Source organism: Canis lupus, chromosome 24 (genome assembly GCF_011100685.1).
Source record: "Canis lupus familiaris isolate Mischka breed German Shepherd chromosome 24, alternate assembly UU_Cfam_GSD_1.0, whole genome shotgun sequence".
Lineage (NCBI taxonomy): Eukaryota > Metazoa > Chordata > Mammalia > Carnivora > Canidae > Canis > Canis lupus.
The window spans coordinates 47,662,165-47,670,250 of NC_049245.1; the positions used below are offsets into that span (position 1 = coordinate 47,662,165).

The 8,086-nt window shown below is 63.8% G+C and overlaps 1 long non-coding RNA gene across 1 annotated transcript; it reads right to left on the reverse strand.

Annotated features, from left to right (window-relative positions):
* Positions 1-1,324: 1,324 nt before the first annotated feature.
* On the reverse strand, positions 1,325-3,952 carry LOC111092226. Its single transcript, XR_005377435.1, has 3 exons — positions 3,778-3,952; positions 2,764-2,915; positions 1,325-1,649 (listed from the first exon to the last, which is right to left on the reverse strand). It is a non-coding gene; the product is annotated as an uncharacterized LOC111092226 (long non-coding RNA).
* Between the last annotated feature and the right edge of the window lie 4,134 nt (positions 3,953-8,086).

Genomic DNA, 8,086 nt, shown 5'->3' on the forward strand with positions numbered 1-8,086 from the left:
CTCGAAATTCTTAACGATTTTACCTGAACCCGAGCTTCATAAGTGACGTCTGAGGGGCCGCTGGAGCCAGCGCGTGAGCGGAGGAGAAGCCACGCGTGTCTCTCTTTTCTACGTCATTTCTTGCGTTTGCACGGAGCGCTCAGGAGGCCCCTGGACACACAATTCCGGGACACGTGCGGGGGTCCAGTGAGATCAGAGCGAGGGCGTCCCGTCGGGGAGGCTGGCAGGCGCCACGTGTCCCTTTGAACCAGCACTTGAAGGGGACGCAGGAGGCGGCGATGGGCCGGTGCGAGCGGGGTCCCCGGGGTGACGCCCTGGGCCGAAGGCTGACGCTCCACCGCGGAGCCACCCAGGGATCCTCTTAGGTTTGCTTTTATGCTGATATTGCACAACATGAGGATAAACAGTAAAACTCACAGGTAATTACTCAGGAATTTTAACTTTGCTTTACTTAGAGCCACATCAAATAGCACGAAAGAGCGCCTGGCAGCGGGAGGAGGGAGCGGCTTTGCTCTCGCCCCTCAGGGCGCGCTCCCGCCTGCACCCCAGCCTGCGGCCTGCCCTACCATGGCCTCCGGGTACCAGGGGCCTCATTTCCCAGCCCTCCCCCAGCCCCTTCCCACCTGCCCCTGCGACCGTCCTGGTGTCCAGTCAGTGTCGGGGTTTGCGGCGGGGCTCTCCCTGGGGACAGCAGCACCCCCATCCCACGCGACACAGCCTCACCACCTCCCTGCCAAGCCACGGGATAGGGTGGGGGCAGCAGTCAGACCTCGTGGACTCCGGAGTGTTCTTTGGTGTCCTGAGGGCTGGTGCATCCTGGTGAGACTGAGGAACTGTGCTCGGGTGTGCCCTGGTCCCCTCCTCTCCAAGGAACTGACCCCCCCAGAACCCGCTCTGGATGGGCTGGGGCTGGGGGCGGGGAGGCCGTGGCCTGGCTAGCAACCACAGAGGCGGGAGCCTGGGCTCAGGTCCTGGCTGGACGGTGACCTCGGGCTGGGAAACGGGGCGACAGGTTCAGACCTCGGGGGACAGATGGGCCGAACCAGGCTCTCAGACTCGGGCAGGTGGGGTCGAAGCCGCGTCCGGGGAGGCTGCAGGCTCATGGGAACAACAGGGCCGGGGACACCCCTCACCCCCACCCTGCCCTCCTGGGACTCGGGAGGCTGCTTCTGTGTAGACTTAATTGGGGGCCTTGACTCCTGGTCCCTGGGGGCTGGCAGGGGACCCCGTGAAATTGTCCTGTCCTCAGCAATCCCGGCTGTCCAGTCTCAGGCTGCCAAGATCGGCTTCTTCATCAGATACCCAGTCAGAAAATGTCACATTATTATTTATGACGGGTTTAATAATCTCGGCACAATCATCGCAGGCAGTGGGGTGGAAAGTGCCAATGTAGCTTTTAAATTGTACATTCGAATTTGGTCATTGGCAGGAAAAAAAGGCGGAAAGCTTTCATCGCCACCCCCCGGTTCCCCCAGCGGGAGCAGGGAGGCTGGCCCGGTGACGAGGGTCCTGCAGGGGGGCTCCGGGTGTAGACGGGACTCCATCAGACCCAGGAGGCAGCAGCGCCGTCAGGACAGACGGCCACGCCTGCGTGTGCACCGGGGAACTCAGGTAAACTCAGGGCCGGAAACAAACCTCGGGAGATAAATCTAAAAAGCAACGTGGGCGAGGTGCGGGGTGAAGTGCTGGATGTTCGGGGAGTCTGCCCGGCGTCATTCGACCCTCTTAGTTTGAGAGTAGAGTCCCGTGGTTAGAGCCAAGACACAAAGCACAGAGACACTGGAAAAGGCCGAGAGCCCCAGCCCCAGAGCAAGACCGTCGTGGGGGACAGACACGGTGCTCTCCAGCGGGACCCGTGTGTGAGGTCGGGGTCGCCACGGGCGGGACGCACACACGCTCCGGGCGGCTCGCTGGACCCGGACCCGCCGAGGTGTCCACCCATCCCGGGCAGGGGAGGAGCAGCTGGGATGCGAGGCTGCGGGGCCGGGGGTGCTTCCCTGCAACCGGTTGCGTTGCTGCAACCGACCGTGGACCGTGGACAAGCGAGGTTTGATCCAGGCCCCACGGCAGTGACCGCCCAGCTGGGTGGCCCCCCTCCTGGGCCTCTGCCCTCACCTCATGACTTCAAAGAGATTCCAACCATAGCGCTTCCCCCGGAGCCCCCCTCAGCTGTGTGGGCTCCCCTTGCTGCCCCCACCCTGTGGTCAGAGGAGAGTGGGAGGGCCAGACGCCAGCAGAGGACGAGGGCAGGCGGGGACAGGTCAGGATGGAAGCCTGGGGCGCCTGGTGGCTCAGGTCATGATGTCATGATCTCTGTCCCAGATGGAGCCCCACGTTGGGCTTTCTGCTCAGCAGGGAGTCTGCTTCTCCCTCTCTGTCCCTCTGCCCCTCCCCACTTCCCGTTCTTTCTCTCTCTCAAATAAATAAATAAAATCTAAAAAAAAAAAAAATTCCCCAAACCAAGATAGAAGCTATGGTCACCCCTTCCCCCAGCCCACGGCAGCTTCTCCTGAGCCAGCGGATGAGCCCAGACCCGCCCTGAGCAGGAGCTGGGCCCCGAGATCTCCTGGAAGGACGCATGTCCCAGCCCTCAGGGTGGGGTTGGCCTCCTGGGGCTGCTGCCCCCTCCGCGGCCTCTGTTGGGCTTTGCAGCCCTTCCGATTCTGAACTGGTGCCCAGGAAACCCCGAGGCGCGGGCTTTGCTCTCCTTACTGGATCCTGACTGACGCAGGTGTCTCCGCCCACTGGGGCCCCAGTGCTCACCTGCCCACAAGTGGCTTCCTTTTGGGTTGGATTAAGAGGCCTGGGAACCTCTTGGTCATCTGGGCGTTCCCCGGGGAGGCATCTCCTCCTCCTCCTGGGCTTCTCCGGTTCCCCTTCCTCTCTTCGTGGATTTTCCTGGTGGGTTTCCATTTCTAAAAGTTCATGAACAGGAGAGAGAAGGGACCACAGAGGTTTTCTATGCAGGAAGAGGGAGGGAGGGACGGAGAGAGGGAGGGAGGAGGGAGGAGGGAGAGGGAGGGGGAGGGGAGCTGTCGCAGGTGGAAGGATCACTGAGAAATGGAAGAGGTGATGGTAGTGGCTCCTGCCAGGCCCCGCGTGGCTAATCTGCGCCTGTGTGACCCTGACGTGTGACAGCTCCGGTGCGCTCTGGGCCACTGGCTCCCCTGGGGCGGGAGGAGACATGCCTTTGGAGAGTTGGCCTCTGGGGCTGGGCCAGCGGCGGTGCCCGCCAGGGCTCACTCAGCCTTGGGTCCTGATGCCGTCCTGCCGCCCTGTCCATTCTGACGGCCCCGGGGTCGGGGAGGGGACGCTTCCCCGCGTTCAGCGAATGATGGCGCAGCCTGCCCACTCCCAGGGCGGAGGACAGGCCACTGCCAGGACCTGGGGCAGGTCCCGGCTCACAAGGGCTGGCCAGCCTGCTGCGCCTGAGTGACTCGCTGGCCGGACGCTCAGCATGACTCCGTGGTGACGGGGCCTCCCCTTGCCCCCAGCCCAGGGACCCTCTGGCACCAGGAATAAGGGCGGCTCCTCTTGCTTCAGCTCTGGCCCCGGCCTGCGCCTGCGGGTGGGGGGGGGTGGAGGTTTGGGGAGCCCGCCCCGCCCCCGGGCTCGGCGCTGTCCGTGGTGCTGACGGCTCCTGGCGGGTGCACCTGCCACACACCCCCACCCCCACCCCCCACAGGCCAGCTGCCTAGGCCTCCCCCACATGGGGGCGGGACACATCGCAGGTAAGGATGCGCAGGCCCAAGCCAGGGGCCCCGACTGGAAGCAAACCTCAGCTGCAGAGCCCTCCCCCTGGGCCCGCTGGGTCAGCGCCCCCACGGAGCCGGCTCTGCAGAAGTATGTGTCGACACAGACGTCTAGAAATGAAAGGAAAAGTGTCATATGCTCAGCGCTGCTCTGCCTTTTCTTGCTGACATCCAACCTGGACAGGGAGTTCACCTGGAGAGAAATGAGGCCACAGATGGTGCACACGCTCTATAAATATTGCTTCCTTGAACACTCAGGTCCTAAATGTTTCTTTGTGCCACGTTACCCTAGAAACGGCGCAGCTCCTCAAACAGCCACAAACTCCAGAACCATCGTCACGCACATCTGTGACTTGGTGCTCAGAGCCAGTGCAGTTTTGAGGGACAAGAGGATGAAGGGGAGGGACGGGAATCAGAGCTGAGGGGACGGCGTCTCACACCTAAGCTGCTCTTTGACTCTGTGGAGCCCTGAGCCCCCGTGGGGACCCATGCACTCGCTTTGCTGCGTGGACAGATCTGTGGGGGCCTGTCTGCCTCCACACCAGCAGCCCCGCTGCTCCCGGCAGAGAGTCCAGGCCTGCTCTTCCCTGCTGAGTACGTGCAGCAGCCAGGCCCCATCCCAGACAAGAGCCCAGGCTGGTGGGCGATCCCAGGGACACTTGGCCCACAGGGAGGGGTGCAGGCCGGGGCCCGGAACGAGGGGCGCAACCCATCTCGTGGTGCAGGCGCTGCGGGGTGGCTCTCCCTCTGGCATTTCCCAAGCCGGCAATGCTGACTGGGCATGTCAGGGAGGGGGAAGCTGTTTGCTAGCTTGTCATCTTAAAGCTAATTATTTAATTACCCTAATTTAAACTTTTACCAAATTTAGCATCAAAACATAAAAAATCTGTGATTGCGGTGTCAGAAAGTAATAATATAATTAACTTATTTAGAGGTAACATATTAACTCAGTTGATTGCAAGGGGGTCCTGGAGGGAAACCGTGCTCGAGATGTGCAGGCATGTGAGGGGTCCCCGGGGCCTGGCGGTGGGGCAAACGCCCCTGGGAGGGCGGGGAGTGGGGGGTGCTGGGTGGGCTGCCCCCCACTCCCTGGGGCTGCGTGTGGGCAGCCCCCCACCTGGAGGCCCTGGCTGTGACCGTGCTTGGCCGTGAGCGTTCAGCCCGGCAGATGCTGCTCCGAGGCCGTGCATGCACCTTGCTCTCCAGGAGCAGAGCTTAGGACGACGTTTCTCTGAACTGTGAGTTCTCGTCAGAAGAATGGGGTTAGTTCTCAAACCCCATTTCGTCTCCACCCTCTGCTGAGCAAGCAGCTATCTTCCCTTCCTGCCCCCACACCCCACCCCACGCCTCCAGGAGCCCTCCCGCCGAGGAGCTGGGTGGTCAGCGCTGAGTTGCCCCAAGCAGCCCCGTGGGAACAGGCGCGGAGCCTGGGTGTCTAGGCTTCTGTTGGGGCTGGGGCACCGTTAGTATGGACTGTCCAGCACAGGCAACAAGACCCCACCATCACAACAATCTGCAGAGGTGACCCCCTGGGAGCCGGCTCAGGGCCAGCTTCGGCTCCGGGTGGACACCTGGACCATGCCATCCGCACTCACACACGGTCCTGGAGTTGGCGGGACTGGAGGCCTCATCAGCCCGCGTCCCGACCTCAGGGCTGCAGGACGCTCACCCTGGCCTCTGGGGAGGCGGCCCCTCCCTGCCGACCCAGGGGTGTTTGTCCCCGAGAAGTGCGCTGGGACTGGGCACAAGAGCTGGGCTCTGAGCAGGGCTTGCATGCGGGGCTCGTCTGGGAGGAGACCAGGGAGAGGGAGGCAAGAAACAAGAAAAAGTGGAAATGATGGTCAGGGAGGTCATGCTGGGCAAGTGGGGCCCGGTTTTGCCAGGAGCCCTTGAGAAACGCACGATCAGCTTCCAGAATTGTCTGCCCAGGGGTGCTCATCCGCGGGCTCCACTGCCCTTGGCCGAGAGGTCTCCCCCAGAGGCCAGCGCCCAGAAGCTGGAGGGAAGGGACACGCGTGGCGGCACGTGGGGAGGGGGAGACGAAGCCTGCAGGCCCAGCCTCCCACTGGCAGCTGCAGGCGGGGGACATAGGCGCGTGGGGGCAGGGATCAGAGCAGTGCCCGTCCCCCTCGGGAGTCCCGCCCGCACGGGGAGCCCAGGTTCTGGCTCATCTAGGGCAGCACTGAAGCCACAGCCCTTCCCGAGTGGTCTCCGGAGTCCTCCGGGCTCTGGGATGGGCTGACCCGTGGGGGCGGCTCCCACCCGCGCTGGCTGCGAGGTGGGCGGGCGGCCTGTGCTGCTCTCTGCACACCCTCCTGGCCCGGGCGTCCTTTCCCAGGCCCAGCGACCAGAGCGTGAGGCCTGCAAGGGCACCAGCGCTGGCAGCCTCACCCCCTCCTGCCCGCCCAACCTCCGGGTCTCTGTGGAGAGCCCGCACTGTGCCGGGCACAGGAATGCCAGCTGGCGTGGGTGAGTCCTCAAGGACACGCCAGGCCCCGGGGTTGGAGGGGAGGTGCCCGTCGTGAGCCCCTGCCCCTCCGGGGAGTCCATCCAGGGCCGGGGGAGCCGACGCTGACCCTCCGCCCCTGCAGGCGTGCAGGTGCCCGGGATGCGAAGCCTCCCTGCGGGCCCTGGGGGGCTCTCACAAGGTCATTGTGCCAAGCGCTGGAGTCCTGCTGCAGCCCCTGCTCCAGGCCCAGGCCTGTCTCTCCGGGGCTCATCAGGGCTGGCAGGGCGTCCGCCTGCACGGGCTCTCCTGGGCCTGGACCCCAGGGCCGGGGAGCAGGGAGGTCCGTTAGGGCATCTCCCCCCAGGACAGGTGGGGCCCCTCCCCCCGCCGGAGCTGCCCGCGCGGCTGCCCCGGGAGGGCCCTGACCGTCTGCTCTCGTGCCCCCACTTCTTTAACATGTCAGCGATATTTAAAGTGACTTTCTCGACCGGGGCCTAATTGATTTAGAGGTTCTGAGAACAGCCGGGGTTTCCGATGGGACTCCTCCTCCACACAGCTGCAGGTCGGCCCCGCAACGAGACGAGGCCAGGGCCAGGTGTGACCGGGAGCCGGAGCAGCGAAGAGACACTCGTGTCCCTTGAGCATTGGGGAAATTAGGACATTTGGTGCCAGACTGCCTGCCTGATTAGATTTCCATCAACTGGGGGACCTGCTGAGGCAGCAGCTAATCTGACGCAGCCTCGGCCGCGCTCTGAGCCTGGGCGTTTTGCAGAGACGGGGCTGCGTGGGGCCGTCCCCGGGTGGGCTCCGGGGCGCTGAGGCCCTGCCGGTCTGTCTGTCCCCCGGCGAGCCATTCCGCCGCCTGCCCCGGCTCTCTCCCGCATCCCCCCGAGGGGCAGAGGGGAGGCAGACGAGCCTCGAGGACGCAGGCTGGGCGATTCTGAGGGACAACTTGCTCTCACAACTCGAGATAATAATATGCTGCTTCAAAAGCTGCTCAGCTGAGGAAATTGGGTGTTATGTCTTCCAAATAAAGGCTTTAATTGCCCCAAATGGATGACTGTGAAGAGGAGTCTGGCAGGAGAAGGCAGTTCCTCTCCACCCTCTGGATCCCTGCAGGTGGCGATGGCCCCACTCCCGCTGGACGCCGCGCCCTGACGGGAGCCCGTGCGGGGCCGCAGCCCCCCGGCCGTCCTCGGCCCCAGATGCAGGCTCACAGGACAGCTCTCCTGTGCTCAGGGGCGTCGGTGTCCCCAGACGGGGCCCACGGTGGGAGGACAGACCCAGGACAGGAGCCCTGGCAAGGAGCGCTGGGGGCTGCACCAGCTTGGTCCTGCCTCGGGGTGGGGGGCCTTACACCCCCATTTCAGGCACCCGTTTTTTTGCCTGAAGCTGAAGGGAATCTCTCTGAGTGTCCAGGCAGTTGCCCCATCAGCCAGGGCCATGCTGGCTGCCGGCAGCTCCCCAACCTGGCGGTCCTTGTTCCCCCCACAAGGCCTTCCCCACCTCGGCAAGCACAGACTTACCACCCAGAAATGGGTGCTTTGTCTGGCCCCCCAAAATGTAAGTCCTTTTCTTCTCCAGCCACGGAGGGGAGCCACGCCTCCCACCCCCTGGCTCTAGGCCAGGCCAGAGGGATTTGGGGGTCCTCACCCCACTCCCACCTGCTCCATTTGCTCAGAGGGTCACTTCCAGGACCGGGCTCCCCTGGGCCTTGACTGCCTCGTCCTTGCCCACGTTGCCTAGTCCTGCTCCGCTCCCTACGTGGCAGCAGCCACCACCTCCCCTGGCTTGATGCGGCTTGTCAAGTCTTGCAAAGTTGTACGAAAAATGTTCTTTTGGGGTGCCTGGGTGGCTCAGCGGTTGAGTGTCTGCCTTTGGCTCA